Source organism: Pongo abelii, chromosome 11 (genome assembly GCF_028885655.2).
Source record: "Pongo abelii isolate AG06213 chromosome 11, NHGRI_mPonAbe1-v2.0_pri, whole genome shotgun sequence".
Lineage (NCBI taxonomy): Eukaryota > Metazoa > Chordata > Mammalia > Primates > Hominidae > Pongo > Pongo abelii.
Window position 1 is genome coordinate 113,604,858 of NC_071996.2, and position 20,944 is coordinate 113,625,801.

The following is a 20,944-nucleotide window of genomic DNA, read 5'->3' on the forward strand; positions in this document are numbered from 1 at the left end:
TAAAATTTCATAGGACTACAAACATATACACACATGTACAAATGAGTGTATGTGTAACTAGTGACATCTGAATAGGCTCTGTGGATTAATACTGATGTCAAATTCCTGCTTTTGTTATTGTACAATAGTTATGCAAGACGTCCATATTGGGGGAGGTAGGATGAAAGATTCATGGGACTTCCTATATGTTTTCTTTTAACTTGTGAATTTATAAAAATAAAGTTTCAAAAAGTCCTACTAGATACCCTAAGAAATAAAGAAAACAAAAATCACAGGAATCAATGTGTGCATCATTTTAAAATGCCATGGTCAATTGTGGAAGAAAAATAGTATGAAATTTAAAAGTGATGCAAACCTCTCCTGTTTTTATGCTTTGACACCATTGACTGGTACTCCAATTGACCTTCCGACAGTTAACAGACTAGGAAATTACTTTTAATACTGTTCACATATTTGTCTTAACCCATTAGCTTTTTTAAAAGCTACATTCTGGACTTAGTTTCCCTTAGAAATGGGTTCCATAAACTAAATATGTCTACGCAGTCGAATTGTTAATACTTCCTTTTAGAAAACAGTGATGGTAATGTAGTCCATTGTTTTCATTTTTGCTTTGACTCTTTGAAAGTTCAGAGCTAATAATCAGAAAAATACAAAAAGATTTACACACAAGCAAAAGGAATTACTTTCATACGTGAGTAGATAAGTGGGACAAAGATTTTTAAAATGTAGATGTGAAAGAGGAGTATTCTCTCACTTAGCCTGTTTGTAGTTCTTCTGTGGCCCTCTCTGTTTCAGTTTTTCAGTAATGAACCCAACGTGATTACCACATCTAATGCCCATTTAACTTCAGTCAGCTTATTTGTTTCTCAGAGCAGCCTGCTTATGCTCTGCCTTCTTCCAACTACCAAAGCATCTCTGTTCCAGAACAATTTCTATCTCTTTAGTTTCACTAACCAGCTATAGCAGATACTAGGAAATAACCTAGGTTTTCTTAAGGGAATGTAGTGTTCTATCTGTGGGCAAGACTGTGTCCCAATAGTTAAATTTTTCTGTTTATTTAAATTCTTAAAATCATAGGATCCAGAAGGAAATACTTGAAGAGACACAGCCTGCTCAAATTCAACAGCCAGTAAGAAATGTGTGCAGGGCTCCACATTCCCTGTCCAGTGCTCCTTCCACATATATCCTGAGGTTGGGGGAGGAGGTATGCATATAAATGATTGATGACATTAGCAAGTTAAATGATAATTTTTAATAAAAGGAATAATTATACTTTGAAATTTAATTGGCAGTGAAAGCACTTGAAAAATGTGATAAAATAAAGGGGAGAAATATATTTTCTATTTGTGTGTTTTTAAAATATAACATTTAAATAGGCATCATTATATAAAAAGTTTTTAATTATAAAAACATTTCTAGGTCTTTGTGGCTAGCAGGTGATAGTGATGACTTACATTTGTCCAGTGCTTTTATAATTCCTCAATTCTTTTCATTTGATACTCATAACAATCATGTAAAATAAGTGGAATTGGTTTTGCCATTATTTTACGGCCTAGAAAATTGGACTGTGGCCAGAGCCAGTGGAAATAATAGAATTCACATCTTCTGATGTTAAATTTAGTGCTTGTTTGACTAAATAAAAGTCCTTCTCAAGTCTGCAAATGTCACTTAAAGATCTGTGCAGGAACAAGCTGTATCTCCATGCTTGCTATGATAATTTCATTGAGAACTTGACCATCTTTTTTTTTTTTTCTTTTTTTTTTTTTTTTTTTTTTTAGATGGAGTCTCGCTCTGTCACCCAGGCTGGAGTGCAGTGGCAAGATCTCGGCTCACTGCAGGCTCCACCTCCCGGGTTCACGCCATTCTCCTGCCTCAGCCTCCCGAGTAGCTGGGACTACAGTTGTCCACCACCACACCCGGCTCATTTTTTGTATTTTTAGTAGAGACGGGGTTTCACTGTGTTAGCCAGGATGGTCTTGATCTCTTGACCTCGTGATCCACCCGCCTCGGCCTCTCACAGTGCTGGGATTACAGGCGTGAGCCACCCTGCCCGGCCGAACTTGCCCATCTTAAGCGCAGGACACTGCAGCCCAAGGTGAATGTGAACCCTGGAAGTATAGTTAATTTTCTTCAGTTTACGGAACAAGGTGTTCCTCAAAATATAAAATATTATGACAGAAAAGATTTCATGAAAAATCACATCAAGCATTCAGACACTGCACAGAACTATTTAATGATAGTAGGAGTCTAGCTTCAGTCTAAGGGATACTATCTATGTTTGATCATATTTGATCAAACATATTTGAGAGAGCTTTTCAGAAGCTCCTTTGCAAGGAGGACCCAGGAGACTTCTGCGAAAATTTGTTGAGGAAACATGAAGATGTGCACAATATATTTGAAGTAAGAAAGCCTTAGTTCCTGGTTCTTGGGGGTGGGTGAATAGAGAGAAGCATGGTTCTAAATACGACATGGTGGCTGTCACTTGGTTTGGGTCCTCACTCCAGCCCCACTAAATGAATGTGTGTGCCCCAGCCTGCTGCCACCCCTTGTAGCACTGTTGTGCAAACCAGAATAAGATGCCCGCTTTGGGCAGATGCAGCCCCAGGAGCACAAGACTCTGGCTCAGCAAGATGATGCATCCTTTGTGGAAAGAAAAAGTCTTCTCATCTTTCAAGGAGATATAGCCTCTCACCAATGGCTTACCCAGCAGTACATTGGCTAACAGCCCCTACTCAACTCTTCATCTGGGCACAAATTGTATATCCTTACACAGTGTCCTGTGCATGGTACAAAATCATACTTTAACTGAAACAAATTTCTTTTAAACTGTAAATATTGATCATAGCAGCAGCATTGTGTAGGGACCCTTTAATAGAATTTACCAGAAGGGTAAAGTGGCATTATCTTTTATTCTAAACAGAAGACTGTTATTTTGACATCTTAAGAAGTTTCAGTGGCTCAATAGGGGTAGGAGATAGTTGTGCCCAATGAACATGGCCAAATGCAGCAGATGCACATTGGCAAATTGTGGGTGTCCAACGAATATTCTGGTGACCAATGGATGCCTGTGGAAAGTGGCAAGTACCCAGCAGATTTGGTAGTACACAGCAGGTGCCACCAAGCAAAGGCACATGGTGGTTCAGTATGGGTGCTCAGTATGATTGGCAGGAAGGATGTGCATGAGTATCTGGGGATTCTTGGAAACACTGGGAGCAGAGTGACGGGAGTGAGTGTCCTTTGTAAGAGCCTGAATGTCTTGTCTCAATAAATTCGGGGATGAGAAACAGAACATTAGTGAAATTTGGCTTTTTGCTGTTATTGTCAGCCCATCTGTTCCTACAATCTGGGGAAGCCTAGAATAACTCAGGTTACACAAATAAAACATTAGAGATAAACTGCTTAATGTAGCCCATCCGTCGTATTTTGTTTAAGGTCAATTATTAAAAGGATTTTGAGAAAAAAGTGAAATAAAATGTGATTGGCTTTTGCTACTTTTTTTCAGAGTAGCAAATTATCCTACATCCAAATTGTTCTATGATAAATTCTTAATATAAAAAGGATGTTTTTTAATATAAAAAGAAATAATCCTCCATAAATAACTTTAATAAAAGCTGAACAGGTGCAAGTTGACAAGGAGGTGATTGGATGACGGTCATTGCATAGGTAATATACAAATAATGGATTTTAGAATTTAACTGGTCAAAATCAATAAAGAAGAAAATGACATTTTGGGAGTTAAGAAAATCACTTGGAAAAGTTTTTTTTTTTTGAGACAGAGTCTCTCTCTGTCACCCAGACTGGAGTGCAGTGGTGCAATCTCTGCTCACTGCAGCCTCCACCTCCTGGGTTTAAGCAATTCTCGTGCCTCAGCCTCCCGAGTAGTTGGGATTACAGGCATGTGCCGCCACATCTGGCTAATTTTTGTATTTTTAGTAGAGATGGGGTTTCACCATGTTGGCCAGGCTGATCTCAAATTCCTGACCTCAACTGATCAAACTGCCTCGGCCTCCCAAAATGCTGGGATTTCAGGCGTGAGCCACCACGCCTGGCCAGAAAAGTTCTTTTGATATTTGATTTAATAATTAATTCTACAGAGGATGGTATGATGCAGTATAAAGACAGTGGTGTAGCTACACAGCCATCATCACCTTTTTATTTGAAAGAGGCAAGATGAAAAGGAATTGTATTTCAATAATAACTGTGGTTGAGTGGGCTGAACTTGAGGGGGTAGAAGCCAAGAAACAGCTTTATTCAGCCTCACTACTCCCCTTAAGCTTCTCTCTGTTGATATCTTCCCTCTTGGTCAAAATCCTCCATCATTTACAGTAAATTTTCTCCTCTTACACCATAAAAAACACTCCTGGGCCCACTGCAGTGGCTCACACCTATAATCCCAGCACTTTGGAGGCCGAGATGGGAGGATTGCTTAAGCCCAGGAATTCAAGTCTAGCCTGGGCAATATGGCAAGACCCTGTCTCTAAAAAAAATTTAAAAAATTAGCTTGGTGTGGTGGCATGCACCTGTGGTCCCAGCTACTTGGGGGGCTGAGGCAAGATGGTCACTTGATCTTAGCAGTTTGAGGTTGCAGTGAGCTATGATCTTGCCTCTGATTTCCAGCCTTAGTGAGAGACTCTGTCTCTAAAAAACAAAACAAAACAAAAAACCAAAACCCATTCCTGTTACTTTCAGTCAAAAGAAAAATTTTATCTTAGTAATTAAAATGTCCAATTCATTGTAACAACTCCAAATCCAGCGCAAAATGTCTCCCTTAGCCTCAACTCACGCCTGGACAGCTGTAGTGAGAAATGGGCTCAGCCTCTCCTATCTTCCTTACTTCCTGCGGACCTTCTTCCTAGCTGCTTTTTCTTAGCCTTGATGGACAGGTCTGGGAAGTGGATTGGGGAGAGGATTCAGATAAAAGGAAAACAACTTTCAGTGGCTGGTGTGGTGTGGTAGAACAGTGGTTTCCCTCTGGCTGTGGGGAATGCACATTTGATGCCTGTGGACGGCCATCTCCTCTGGCTCATCCTGCTGAGTTCTCAACCTCGAACTTCCAAGTCTACCTGACACAGGCACTTTTTGAGTCTCAGAGGCCCTCCAGGAAGTACTCTGGAGTGGGATTCAAAGTGATCCCAGATGACTCCCCCCACAGGTCCACCTGGCCCAAGGCAAAACTCTGCCCTCTTGCCCTGCCCAGGAGGCAGTACAGTTTCCTCCTATGTACCCTTTTTCTCTTCCTATTGCTGCCTTAGATGCATCTCTAGGCAGAGACTTTTAAGTCCCTTCAGACATTTTCAGGAGTCAAGATGGAAGACCTAAAGATTTCCTAACTTCAGGGGCCTGTGCCAAGTTCTTTGAGTGGCTCTCTTGCCAGTCCTCTCACTTGGTTTGATGTCAGTGGGTTGAAGGGTACACGCACCCTGACACCTCTCCTCCATTTTCCAACACAGACTCATTTATTTATGTTGGGAGACTGGGGATTATTGCTGCTGGCTGAACTGTTTCATAATGGCATAGCAAGTCCTGCAGAGGATGTGGGATACTCGCCGTGCTGTGCATGAGAAGGGAAGTTTTAGGGAAGTTTCTGTAGTCTCTACTTGTGTTAACAATAGGAGGTCATAATGAAGGTTGAGTTGATGAGGACCATGATGATAAGTTCTCAAGGAAACACTGTTTAGCATTCTATTAAGAAAGTACCCCAGTTAGTTTCTGTGGGCCTCTCTGAATCCATTCTCTGACCTTTCCTACTTTGCTCTGTGGCCAGGGGCTCTAATATTTACAGACTCTAATACCTACACTCCCTTGCCCCTTGGCTTATGGTTGGATTTTGTCAACAGAAGGCACTTGCAGCAGATTGAAATATGGGAAGCAAGAGAAGATGGAGCATTCTCTTTTGGGATCTAAGGTAGTAATGGCTTCCTGTTGTTGCCAGTCCCTGGATACTTTGTTCTCTTGGTGTTTTTTTTTTTTTTTTTTTTTTTTTTTTAACTATTTTCTCCTCAATTATTCCTTTTGAGTATCCATCTGAGAACCTATATATAATATATATTTATTTATAAGACATATATAAATGATATTTTATGTATGTCTTATAAAAATATTTTTCCATACAAAAGAGCTACAATGTAAAAAATTGAAAACATTTGAGGTGGTGTAGGGGATGAATGCGGGAGTCATCCTGGACCTTCTGTGCATTGCAGCTCTGCTATTTCCCAGTTGTGTAATGCTGAATAAGTTAGTTCAACTCCCTGAGCTGTGACTTTCTTATATTTAAAATGGGAATAATAATACTATGTACTAGTAGCTCATAGGGTGATTTTAATGAGTAAACAACCAAATATATGTAAACTGCTTAGTAAATTAACAATAGCTTTTTCTGTTATTATTTAGAACTATTTTTATTTATTTATTTATTTAATTTTGAGACGGAGTCTCACCCTGTCACCCACGCTGGAGTGCAATGGCATGATCTCGGCTCACTGCAACCTCTGCTTCTTGGGTTCAAATGATTCTTCTGTGTCAGCCTCCCGAGTAGCTGGGATTACAGGCAACTACCACCATGTCCAGCTAATTTTTGTATTTTTAGTAGAGATGGGGTTTCACCATGTTGGCCAGGCTGGTCTTGAACTCCTGACCTTGTGATCTGCCCACCTTGGCCTCCCAAAGTGTTGGGATTACAGACGTGAGCCACTGTGCCCAGCCTAGAACTATTTATTTTTAAAACAGTAGAGGTCAAGCACGATGGCTCACACCTGTAATTCTAGCACTTTGGGAGGCCAAGGCAGGAGGATTGCTTGAGGCCAAAAGTTTGAGACACCCTGGTTGACATGGTAAGACCCCATCTCTTTAAAAGAAAAAAAAAAAAAAAAGCTGGGTATGTTGGTGAAACCAAGGCCTCATCCAAAATCAAATACTCAAAAAGTTTCTAGGCTGGTCCGAAGGTAGTGAGTTATCTCAGTTGATTGGTCACAGTCAGTTACAGATCCAGTTCCTTGTTCTGCTCTTGCCCCCCTTCTTACTATTGCACTTGACTAGTCTAAAAAAAGAAGAGAAAAAGGTGCTATTGGAGGTTTCTAGACCTGCAAGCCATACAATCTGATTGGCTTCCTTTAGGATAAATAAAAATTAATGGAGGAATATGGAGATGCTTCCAGGTCACAGGGAAGTCTGGAGGACCAGGCTTGAAACAGAATTGTGGTGATTCCCAAACAAAGATGATCCCTAGAATATTTATCCCTGATACATTTTTACCTGACTGCTGCTCTAGAATGAATGTCCTCTAATAATTTATTCTGTCATGGAATCACTTTGCTGAAGAATTCAGACATTAGAAGAAACTGTCCTGTTGGTATTGAGGTCACATGCTTACCTGTGATAGTTAACTTTATGTGTCAACTAGGCTAGACTATCATAACAGTTGTTTGGTTAAACACTAGTCTAGATGTGGCTGAAGAGGTGTTTTCTAGATGTGATTTACATTTATAATCAGTTGCCTTTAAGTAAAGCAGATTAACCCCTGTAATGTGGGTGAGAATTGTCCAATCAGTTGAAGGTCTTAAGAGCAAAAATGAGGATGCTTATGGAGGAAGTAATTCTTCCTTCAGACTGCAACATAGAAATTCTGCCTAAGCTTCCAGCCTTTGGACTCAAAACTGTAGCATCAACTTTTACTCAAATCTCCAGCCTCCTGGCTTGCCCTGTGCATTTCAGACTTGCTAGTCCCCACAATTGCATGAACCAATTCCTTAACTTCTCTCTCTCTCTTTCTCTATCTACCTACCTACCTACCTATCTGTAGAGATAGATAAATGGATGTGTGTATATCTGTCTATCTAGGTATCTATCTATGTAGGTATCTAGGTATCTATCTCCCATTGGCTCTATTTCTCTGGAGAACTCTGACTGCTACTTCATGCTTCACATCTTATCTGGACCACAGGAGAAAAGCTGTAGAGAGGGACCCAAGTCCCCTTTGGTGGGAGAGGAGAAGGCAACTCTATTTACTGTCTCACCAAGAGTGAATGTAATGGGTGTGGAGGTAATTCCTCAAAGAAAATTAGGATGTGGTTAAGAAGAAGGAATAGATACTGGAAAGTCAAAATCCCCCATATCCTCTACAGACATTATCTCTGCCTTACAAGAATCTATATCTTAGCTAAAATAGCATATTACTAATCTAGTCATGAGATAGAATCTCAAGAACTGTTGCCATATAACAGAGGCAGAAGGATGTGCTGAAGAGAACCCTAAGCAAAGTAAGGATGTTCGAGTTCTGATCCTTATCTTGTCTTTAGCAAACTTGAACAAGTCTTTTAATAATCCCTGCCTTTAATTTCCTGTCTATATAAAATTGCAGGTTCTAGAGAGCTTACATACTCTCTAGCATCTTATAAAAATTGCTTTATCTGGCATTTTTATATAAATAAACAATCATGAGAATTTCCTTTCTAAAATTTATAAGCAAATCTTAGGAAAACTTTTCTGAATTTCTTAAACCACTCAAAACCACAAAACATCCCACAACATCCTGAAACTCAGTTTACCTTGTAATTATTTACGTCTGGGTCTATTTCCCTATCCAGACTGTGAGCTCCTTAAGAATAAGACCAGTTTTTACTGACCTTGGGATTCAAGACCCAATACTTGACATATAAGAGATGTCTCGTAAATGTCTGATGGTAGAATAGGGAAAAGGAGATAGAGTAAAAAACAATTCCCACTAATATTTTGACAAAATTTTTCCCCCATGCTGATTATCTATCAGAAAAGTAAGTTTATTTTAGTAAATCAGTTCATTCTCTTGATCAAGATTTATTAATCATTACCTTTGGGTTACATTGTCAACTGTTGTTAACTATGTAATATGTGTTCTAAACAGAGCCACAGACTATTGGGGAAGAACAGAAACTAACACACTGTCAATATAAATGCTGTAAAAACACAGAGATGTTTTGGGTCTGGGGAAGGAATAGCTTACAGACATCTTCAACTAAAAGGGCATGAATAACTTGAATATTGAAGGATAAATGGATTTATCCCTATAGAGAAGTGGGAAAAGGGCACACCTGATGGATGAAACAATATGAACAAAGGTATGGAAGTAAAAGTTTGGATCTTCTGTAGTCCTTATAATGATGATAACAATGGCCAATATCTAGTGACAGCTAGACACTATGCTAACTGCCTCATGTGAATCATCTCAAATATCATAACTCTGTTAGGTAGAAATTTTTCTGCTCATTATTATTATTCCTATATTACAGCTGAGGAATCTGGAGTTGAGTTTAAGTTAAGTAACTTGCCCAAGTTCATAGAACTAGTAAGAAGTAGAATTTGGATTTAAACCCAGGCGGACACAATGATCCATTCTTAACTACTACACTCTAATATGGATGTGTTAAAATAGTTTGAGACTTGTATGTGTTATCATTAGGAATAGCGTAGGTCTGTTGCCAGCTCATCTGCCTCTTTCACTATCCCGAAAGAACCCACTTGTAATATGAGGAAGTCATTTAGAAACTTCTGGAGACTTCATAGAGAAAGCAAAAAGAGTCTCTATATTATATGTCCTATAGCAAATAGCTTCATAATCCCCTTCAGATTGACTATCTTTGAAAGCCCTTCTTGCCTATCAACACTCTCCATCAATCTCTGTCACACTCTCTGATGATAGAAGTTATAATAGAACTAATGCAGTTCTATTATGTGGGCCAAATTTGCATGTCATGCTTATCTTTGTGCTCAACAAACACCAAAAATAAAAATCTGAAATTAGTTGGATCTACCTTCCTTAGAAGGCAGTTCAGTAACTTTGGGATTGGACTCCATATTACATGCATCACACTAAAGCATTTCTTTTTTTTTTTTTGAGACGGAGTCTCGCTCTGTCGCCCAGGCTGGAGTGCAGTGGTGCGATCTCGTCTCACTGCAAGCTCTGCCTCCCGGGTTCACGTCATTCTCCTGCCTCAGCCTCCCGAGTAACTGGGACTACAGGCGCCCGCCACCACGCCCGGCTAATTTTTTGTATTTTGTTTAGTAGAGACGGGGTTTCACCATGTTAACCGGGATGGTCTCGATTTCCTGACCTCGTGATCCACCCGCCTCGGCCTCCTAAAGTGCTGGGATTACAGGCGTGAGCCACCGTGCCCAGCCTTAAAGCATTTCTTAAAATCATATACAATACTATTCCCAAGAACAGTTCTATTCTAATATGTTTCTTTATCTCATTAATCAAGCATGATTGGTAGAATTAAATGAAAAGGGAGATTGGAAATTGTGAAAAATGCTTTCATTTGTTGGCATTGTTTCCTGTCTGATGGAATATGCATTGGATTAGAGGAGTCTTCCTGACAGAGACCATCTCCAGTTATAAATTATTTAATGGTTGTCCTGTACCAAAATAGCACCATTAAAAAAGAACCACCAAAGCATTTGCTTTACATAATTAGAGCTTGCAAGGTGAGATAAGTGCCAGTAATTAAAGTAAATTGAGACTTTTTCTTTGGAGGAGGAGCACTTTTGCCTGGTTTTTGAAACATGTTAATCCCATTCCACTTCCCCCTACTTCAAAGGCTTGGGTCCTTGTAATGACGTTCTCAGCACTGCCTGCTGCTGCTCCAGCAAGCTCAGTGCTCCTTTATTGGCTCTGCCAAAGGGAGTCACTAGAGAATAACTGGCATGCCTCCTATCCTTATGCAGGCGGTTTTTCAGGGCTTTCTAGGTATTTGTGAAGAGACCAATTCTTGTATTTTCCTTTCCAAAATTATTTTATCCATGACAATATAGTATCATATATTTTTAGAATGACAGACAACCAGGTGAGTCCCTAATTTTGGGTAAATCATTTACATGAGTCAAAGTAGTAGTTTACTCCCAATTTCTTTTATATTAAATTCTGAAGGGGTCTTTGTGAGAGAATTAACCACAAATATGTAAGTTCTTTTATTTTATTAAAGTTAACCAGAGACATCAGATGTTTTATATAATTATATCTCTATATACATACAGTATATAGATACACACACACACACACATACACACACACACACACACACACACACGAACACACAGTAGCTGAACAAAACTAATATCACCCAGCAGTAAGTTACATATGGTCATCACAGTAGTAGCTAACACAGAATAACTGCTATATATGACAAACGCAGGCTATTTCACCTAATGCACATACCTGGGAAGGTAGTATTATCCCCGTTTTTACAAAAAAGGAAACAAATTCAGTGGGACTAAGTGGCCTGCCTATAATTTCTTATCTAAATCTTTTTGGCTTTCTAGTCTATAACCTTCTATCACAACACTCTACTCAAAGAGCAGAACAAATGCAAGTAACATTCCTCAGTACTTTAAAAAACAGTAACTGAGCTGTCATTTGTTCAATAAACATTTAATTGCAAATTGTATCTTTCTCTTCATTCCAAAAAGGATGAGGAACCTTATCAAAGCATCAAGTAAGCTCAATAGTTCACAAAAGAGAAAAGCAAACTAGATGAATTAAGGGGGATAAAGTTACTATAAAGTGTTTATAAAAGCTGTATTGCAAAGTGAGCCAAAGACGTATACTAAAGAAAATCTTCCTTGACTTTTAATCTCAAGTGTTAGATAATACATTTCCAGTATTTCACATTTTAAAATTGTGTTCTTTTATTTCATAATTGAATATCCAGTCAACCAACACACTGAGTATGGTATTAGGGCTGATTTAATGCTTTATTGTACTTAATTTTTATCTTTCTCACTTTATTTTTCATTAATTGTTTATGGACTATCCACTTCTTATCCATACCATAAGCACCTTTAATTTTCAATTTTGAACTTTTTTATAGGATATATACAAAATTCAATATCACATTAAAATAATTCTGGAAAGACAACAGTAGGGTAAATTCACTGCACAAACCTAGATAATTTTGCAGGCCAAAGATGAACTACTACTTTGTAGGAAATGACACTGAGACAGGTGAAAACAGTCATTTGACTGGAGGTTTAAAAAGGTTAACTTACCATATGAGACATGGCTAAAGGATGTTATTGAATAGTGTTCAAAACAGTAAATTGTACAAAGTTAAACCTCAAAGACTCATACACAGGAATTCATGTTATAGAGTCTTGCATAGATGCTGGAGATGAGTTGCAACCATCATGGCAAAGAGAAATAATTATTACAAGGTTTACAATATCATGAAATTAGAAATACACCCATTGTTTAGGACAACTTTTTCTGGTTCTGCGATAGATTTTTTTGAAGGGAAAACATGTAATGTAAATACTTAATTTCTCTTTCTTTAAAAATCAAGAAGTGGCCATTGGGGAAATATGTCTTTAGTGTATGCTTTTGTTTCCTGTTTTCCACAATCTGTCTAATAAAGTTGGGACAGAAATTCATCAAATGACAAGATTGACTTCTAAGCCTGTCCAGGATTCTGGTAGTAAGCTTGTATTATGTACAGATTTTTCTTGGTTTGCATTTAAGTTTAGCATAGTACAAGTGAAAACACACACAAGGCTGTGATGGCACAGTAATCAAGAATGGAATGGGATTTTAATTTCAATTATGGTTAGATACAGGTATTATGAAGGAGTTTTCATATGCAAGTTTGGTCACTGAAGTAAGGAAACCCACAATAAAGAAGTTCATTTTATTATTAGTTCCTTGCAGGTCTTTATATTTTCTATTATGTTATTATAATAGTTCTCAATTTTGACCTTTTTCAGTAGTAACAGAAAAACTATAATTTTGTTGGTTTAGAAAACTTCAGTTAATTCCCTTTTTATCTGGGTTTAGCAAAGTCAGCAAATAATGTGCTAGGCTCAATCTAAAGCCATGTAAATTTCAAGGGAAATTAAATCTATTTCTGATTTAGTTATACATTACTCATTGAAATATTATTTGGTGGAAAATGCTTGATGTTCAGAAACCTTATGATCCATTTTATTATCTTTTTTATTTGATTTTCATGGGTAGTAAATAAAGTTTATATCCAGAAAGATGAAGCCATGTAGTCTAACAATATGCTTATTATAATTTACACCACCAATATTTCCAAAGAGATTTGAGATGACTTACAGTAAAAGAATTTTCAATAGGACAGTTCAAAATAAAGGTAAAAATTGAGATGAAAAGATGTAAAGGAAATAAAAAATAACTATATGTGGAGATTTATAAAATATATTAAATTTGTTCTGAGCTTCCTGACTGCCAAGGCAAAAGGCAAACCAAATGATTTTACTTGGAAGCCAACTCTGCTGCTTTGCTTTACCATCGTCATGGATAGTACACACATCACATTACAAATGCAAAGGCTAAGCAAAGAAATCAGTAAACCAGGAACATTGTCCAGCTATATGTATTAGTCTATTCTCACACTGCTATGAAGATACTACCTGAAACTGGGTAATTTATAAAGGAAAGAGGTTTAATTGACTTACAGTTCTGCATGGCTGGGGAAGCCTCAGGAAACTTACAATCATGGCAGAAGGTGAAAAGGAAGCAAAGCACATCTTACGTGGTGGCAGGAGTGAGGGAGAGAGTGCAGGGGAAAATGCCACTTTTGAACCATCACATCTCCTGAGAACTCCCTCACTATCACTAGAACAGCATAGAGGAAACTGCTCCCATGATCCAATCACCTCTTACCTGGTCCCTCCCTTGACACATGGGAATTACATTTTTTTTTTTTTTTTTTTTTGAGACGGAGTCTTGCTCTGTCACCAGGCTGGAGTGCAGTGGCGTCATCTCGGCTCACTGCAACCTCTGCCTCCCGGGTTCAAGCAATTCTCTTGCCTCAGCCTCCTGGGTAGGTGGGACTACAGGCACGTGCCACCATGCCCGGCTAATTTTTGTATTTTTTTTAGTAGAGACGGGGTTTCACCATGTTGGCCAGGATGGTCTCAAACTCCTGACTTCGTGATCTGCCCGCCTCAGCCTCCCAAAGTGCTGGGATTACAGGTGTGAGCCACCGCACCCGGCTGGCAATTACAATTTGAGATGAGATTTGGGTGGAGACACAGAGCCAAACCATGGATCACTATAGTTCCCAAAGTAAATGAAAACTCAAGTCTTCTTGCAAAGTAATTCCTAACAGAAATACCTTCATTCCTGTATTTTGAAATCATGTGAGAAAATTGCTGGGTTTTTTTTTCCCCACTGTGAACAACTAAATGAAAACTAGATAACTTTGGTAATTGTGTGGAATTTTTCATTAAATATCTATTTAATTTTTATTTTTCATTAAATATCTGTTAATTTTTATTTAATTTGAGGTTTTTTAAGTACCTAAAATTCCTTGCATTCTTTTGTTGTTCTTGTGGTTGCAAGTACTAAAAAAAATTTAAAAAAAACCCAAAACAATAACAATAAAAAAGAAAACAGCCATCACTGAATCTTCCTTTGACCCAGTTCTATTACCATTATGAGTTTTAAAGATTAAATGCAGCTTTTATTTTGTTTTTGTTAACTGCAAAAGTAATACACCCCAAATTTTAAAAAAGCCAAAAATGTCTACATAAAGAAAACATGCAAACAAACAAAAACCTTACAATTTTACATATCTTATAGATAACCATTAATAATAGCAAGGTATATCTCTGAATTTTTGGAGTGTGTGGTTATGTTTTGGAGCATAAAGTTTTATTGTACTTTATTCACCAAAAGTAATGAAACCTGAATTTGGATTATTGAGACAAAAGTCAACTGCAGAAAAGCACTAGTTTTAGTAGATTAAATATTGGTAAGTTTTTTTTTCTATATGATGTTCAGGAACTACAACATAATGAATCTGACAGATATTCTAAACTTATATATTGGTAAGGAAATATACCAATGATCTTGAATTACTTATCTATGCAGAAAAAACAGTTTTCGGAATTAAGACCATGTGAAAGAAACTGGGTTAACCTATTTCAGTTTTTTTCTCAACTTCTCAACTTGCTCTTCACTGGTCTTTTTTTCCCCCTAGCTGTCCCCTTCTTTTTGCACTCCTTATTCTCCCTCCACTACTTTGTATTTTCCTACAGCACTATTATCTGATAATTTCCTATATAACTTATTTAGTTATCTATTTTCCCACCAACAGAATATAAATTGATGAGGGCTGCTGTTTTTTTAATGTTTTATTCATTGATGTGTGTAGATTGAGCAGGAACCAAATGAATACTTTCAAAATGTGGATAAGTTTAATGTTGTCCTTATAATATTTGACATTAATAGACTGATTGATGAAGAGAATTCCCTAGATTATCAGGAGCAGCAATTTAATGACATGCATGCCCTTAGTTTCTCCCACATCTTATGTCAGATATCACAATATTCACAATTCTTTCAATTCTAATCAACATGCTTTTGTATTGAACTTGGGCACAGTCACATAATCCTGGTTAAAATAGTGTTCTACCTATTTTAAGTGGTTTGTCCAGTTAAGTGAGGAAAGGTCAACTGAAGAGATGATACCTACAAGATGTCAAATCATTCTCTGAATAGAAATTTTTATAACAATTTCTTTTTTTATGTGCAAAGAATGCTTTTTTTTAAATGTTCTGGGATACATGTGCAGTGCATGCAGTTTAATTACATGAATAAACATTTGTCCTGGTGGTTTGCTGCACTTATCAACCTGTCATCTATGTTTTAAGCCCCACATGCATTAGGTATTTGTCCTAATGCTTTCCTTCCCCTTGTCCCCCATCCCCCGACAGGGCCCAGTGTGTGATGTTCCCCTCTCTGTGTCCATGTGTTCTCATTGTTCAACTCCTACTTATGAGTGAGAACATGAGGTGTTTGCTTTTCTGTTCCTGTGTTAGTTTGCTGAGGATGATGGCTTCCAGCTTCATCCAAGTCTTGCAAAGGATATGAACTCATTCTTTTTTATGGCTGCATAGTATTCCATAGTGTTATGTGCCACATTTTCTTTATCCAGTTTATCATTGATGGACATTTGGGTTGGTTCCAAGTCGTTGCTATTGTAAATAGTGCTGCAGTAAGCATACATGTGCATGTGTCTTTATAGTAGAATGACTTATAATCCTCTGGGTATATACCCAGTAATGGGATTGCTGAGTCAAATGGTATTTCTGGTTCTAGATCCTTGAGGAATCACCACACTGTCTTCCATAACGGTTGAACTAATTTACACTCCCACCAACAGTGTAAAGGCGTTCCTATTTCTCCACATCCTTGCCAGCATCTGTTGTTTCCTGACTTTTTAATAATTGCCATTCTAACTAGTGTGAGATGGTATCTCATTTTGGTTTTGATTTGCATTTCTCTAATGACCAGTGTGATAAGCTTGTTTTTCTTATGTTTGTTAGCTGCATCAATGTCTTCTTTTGAGAAGTGTCTGTTTGTATCCTTTGCCCACTTTTTGATGGGGTTGTTTTTTTCTTGTACACTGAAGTTCCTTATAGGTTCTGGATATTAGACCTTTGTCAGATGGGTAGATTGCAAAAATGTTCTCCCATTCTGTAGGTTGCCTGCCCACTCTGATGACAGTTTCTTTTGCTGTGCAGAAGCTCTTCAGTTTAATTAGATCCCATTTATCAATTTTGGCTTTTGTTGCAATTGTTTTCAGTTTTAGTCATGAAGTCTTTGCCCATGCCTATGTCCTGAATGGTATAGCCTAGGTTTTCTTCTAGGTTTTTATGGTTTTGGGTTTTACGTTTAAGTCTTAATCTATCTTGAGTCAATTTTTTTATAAGGTGTAAAGGAGGGGTCCAGTTTCTGTTTTCTGCATATGGCTAGCCGGTTTTCCCGGCCCCGTTTATTAGAGAATCCTTTCCCCATTGCTTGTTTTTGTCAGATTTGTGGAAGATCAGATGGTTGTAGATGTGTGGTGTTATTTCTAAGGCCTCTGTTCTGTTCTATTGGTCTATATATCTGTTTTGGTACCAGCATCATGCTGTTTTGGTTACTGTAGCCTTGTAGTATAGTTTGAAGTCAGATAGTGTGATGCCTCCAGCTTTGTACTTTTTGCTTAGGATTGTTTTGGCTATATGGGCTCTTTTTTGATCCCCTGTGAAATTTAAAATAGTTTTTTCTAATTCTGCGAAGAAAGTCAATGGTAGCTTGGGGGAATACTTTGGGCAGTATGGCCATTTTCATGATATTGATTCTTCCTATCTATGAGCATGGATTATTTTTTTCCATTTGTTTTTGTCCTCTCTTATTTCCTTGAGCAGTGGTTTGTAGTTCCCCTTGAAGAGGGCCTTCACATCCCTTGTAAGTTGTATTCCTAGGTATTTTATTCTTTTTATAGCAATTGTGAATGGGAGTTCACTCATGATTTGGCTCTCTGCTTGTCTATTATTGGTGTATAGGAATGCTTGTGATTTTTGCACATTGATTTTGTATCCTGAGACTTTGCCGAAGTTGCTTATCAGCCTAAGAAGTTTTTGGGCTGAGGAAATGGGGTTTTCTAAATACACAATTATGTCATCTGCAAAGAGACAATTTGACTTCCTCTCTTCCTATTTGAATACCCTTTATTTCTTTCTCTTGCCTGATTGTCCTGGCCGGAACTTCCAATACTGTGTTGACTAGGAGTGGTGAGAGAGGGCATCCTTGTCTTGTGCCAGTTTTCAAAGGAAATGCTTCCAGCTTTTGCCCATTTACTATGATATTGGCTATGGGTTTGTAATAAATAGCTCTTATTATTTTGAGATACGTTCCATCAATACCTAGTTTATTGAGAGTTTTTAGCATGAAAGGCTGTTGAATTTTGTTGAAGGCCTTTTCTGCATCTATTGAGTTAATCATGTGGTTTTTGTTATTTGTTCAAAAAGTTATGATTACAATAATAGCAACTTTTTCATTTATTTAGCTACTACAATATTTCAGGCACTTTACCTATATTGTTTCATTTAATCTTCACAGCAGAACTTTGTAAATATTCTATTTAATATATGAAATGCTCAAGTTTACCTATCTAGGATGTGGTAGAACATATTAAAACTCAAGTCTATCTTCTTATCCACCACCACACCATTAAGCATGATTGGGAAGAATAATTAAGAAATACCAGAAGATAAAACTGAGAAAGTTCCCAAAGGGCCTTGTATATATTGACGTCCTTTGGACATTAACTTCTAGGCAGTAGGATGTTATTAAAGATTTAAACCAGAAGAATAACATAAATAGTTTTTAATATTTAGAAAGATTGGATGCAAAAGTGAAAACAAGGAGATCAGTTTATAGGTTATTTCTGTAGTCTGATGGCAAGATGATGGAGGTTTAACTACGTGATGGTGAAAATGAAGAAAACTTTCAGGGTAGAATCATCAGGTTTTTGATGATTGGATTGGTGTGGAGAGAGGGAGAGGTACATATTGAATATAATTCTCAAATTCCTGACTCGGGCTAGTAGTATACGAAATGTAAGAGAAGAAGAGAGAACGTATTTTGGAGACAATAATTACTTTGATTTTGGATGTGTGCAAACTGAGATGCTCCTTGATGTCTAACAGACATGTCTGGACGACGGTCAGTTAGCTGAATTTAGTGTTCTGGAGATGGGTCTGGGTAAAAGCACAGATATGAGTATTGCCAGCATTGAATTACATTTGTAATGCCAGAGAATAAGAAAGTGGCAAATGAGAATAGAGGACAGAGGACGCAACATGTGAATCATCAGAGGAAGAAGAATACATGTGGAAAGCAGAGAAAGAGAAATCAGAGCAATAGAGTCAGAAAACAGTCTTTCCTCAGAGGTCAAAGAAGAGAATTTCAAGAGGTCATACTGAATATTTCTGAGAGGTTGAGAACTGAAAAAATATGTGTAGACTTGGTCACTAATAATTTCTAAAAGAGTGGTTTCACTGTCTATGGAAATAAAACATTTGTAAAAATTTTGTTTTCCCATTGCTGAGTTACTGGGACATGAAAAATTGAATATCAAATATAATATTCTCTTGAAAGGTGTAATAATGAAGAAAAGTAGTAGAAACCAGAAAAGCAGTGAACAAGATTCCATGCCTGTCTTCAAGGATCTCATTTAATTTAATCATATCTGTATTAATATTGTGTGTTTATATTCAGTATCTAATACAGGATATAGATAATAAAAAGTCCAGGCAGTGAAAATCTAGGATAATACATGCTATGGTGGGTTAGAACAGAATGTTACAGAAAAACAGAGGGGAGATATCCAATTTATCCTCTGCTAGAGGACTTCAGAACTTTAGCTGAGCTGTGAAGGCCAAGCAGGAGTTAGTCAGATGAAGTTGTAGAAGGAGGAAGTATAATACTTTTGAAGAGAAGGTGCAGCATTTGAAAATTTCCAGAAATGAGCAAGTGTCGGGAGTATGGGCAGCTGTCAGGAATTCAGCATCACTAACATGTATAGTGTGAGAATAGGAGTGAGGAGTAGTGAAAGATGAGGCTTGGAGAGTATGAAGAGATCAATCATGGCTGGGCGTGGTGGCTCACACTTGTAATCCTAGCACTTCGGGAGGCCAAGGTGGGTGGATCATGAGGTCAGGAGATCGAGACCATCCTGGCCAACATAGTGAAACCCCGTCTCTATGAAAATACAAAAAAAAAATTAGCTGGGCGTGGTGGTGCACACCTGTAATCCCAGCTACTAGGGAGGCTGAGGCAGGGGAATTGCTCGGACCCAGAAGCGGAGATTGCAGTGAGCCGAGATCATGCCACTGCACTCCAGCCTGGCGACAGAACACAGTCTTTAAAAAAAAAAAAAAAAAAAAAAAAGAGAGAGAGAGATCAATCATTAGAAGTTTTGCAAGCTGGGTAGAGAGTATCTGGATCTTATCCTGGGACCAATAGTGCTCTTAAAGTGATTAAAGCAGGAGAGTGACATCATCATATTTACATTTTAGAAAGATGACTCTGGTTGAATGATGAGACTAGGTTGGAATGGAGTTGGGGATGAAGGTAGTAAGATGGGAGTCAAAGTAGGCTGCAAAACAGTAGGCTGCAGTGATCATCCAGGGAGAGGTTGATGGTTGTGTGAACAAAGGCGATGACAATCAAAAAGTAGAGAGTGAGATTGCTTAAAACATATTAAAGAGATAGATTATCGGTTGATTGTGAGGGACAGGGATGACATAGAAGGTAAAGTCAGATATGACATTGTGAATTAGTTGGAAGAAATTATGAAAGTTCTCTTTTGGATATTTGATTTTAAGATGATTTTGAGATGTCAGTGGGTCATGTCCAGGAAGTTGTTGAATACACAGTCTTGAAGATCATGGGATAAACTTTACCTTGTATAAGATAAAGATTTGGAATCAGGAGCATATAGATGAGAATGTAAGACATGGAGAGATTGAGATTGCCCAGGAGGGTTGTATAGTGTGAGAAGAAAAGAGGGCTGAGGACAGAACCCTGAGCAGGAAAAAGATTTAAGAGATGAACAGAGAAAGCAGCAGCAAGAAAGGAAAAAAAAAGCAAAAATGTAGCATCCCAGGAGCTCATAAACCAAGGAACAGAGTGTTTTAAGGAGAGTGGATAAATAATACTACATGTCTCAGAGAGATAAAACAACAGAAAAACTAAATGGAACTTGCTAATTCTATAATAAATTGTTTTGGGGTAGGGCATTGTTAATTTCTGTCTGTTATTTCTTGCTTAGTTTGAATGAGTAGATTTCTCTGTAGTTTGAACTTGATCTTTGCATGAGTAATGTACAAATAAAGTATATCCAATACTGTGACACATTCATAAACCCAGAGGAATGTACCAGAAAAAGAGAAGAAAAATGAGTGCTTCCCACATGCCAAATAATTCACATTTTAAAATTATTATTTTTAACTGAAACATAATTATATTTATGGGGTAAAATGTGATAGTTTGATACTTGTACACAATGAGTAATGGTCATATCAGTAATTAGCATATCCATAACGTCAAACATTTATCATTTCTTTGTGTTGCAAACATTCAAAATCCACTCTTCTAGCTGCTTGAAAATATATGACA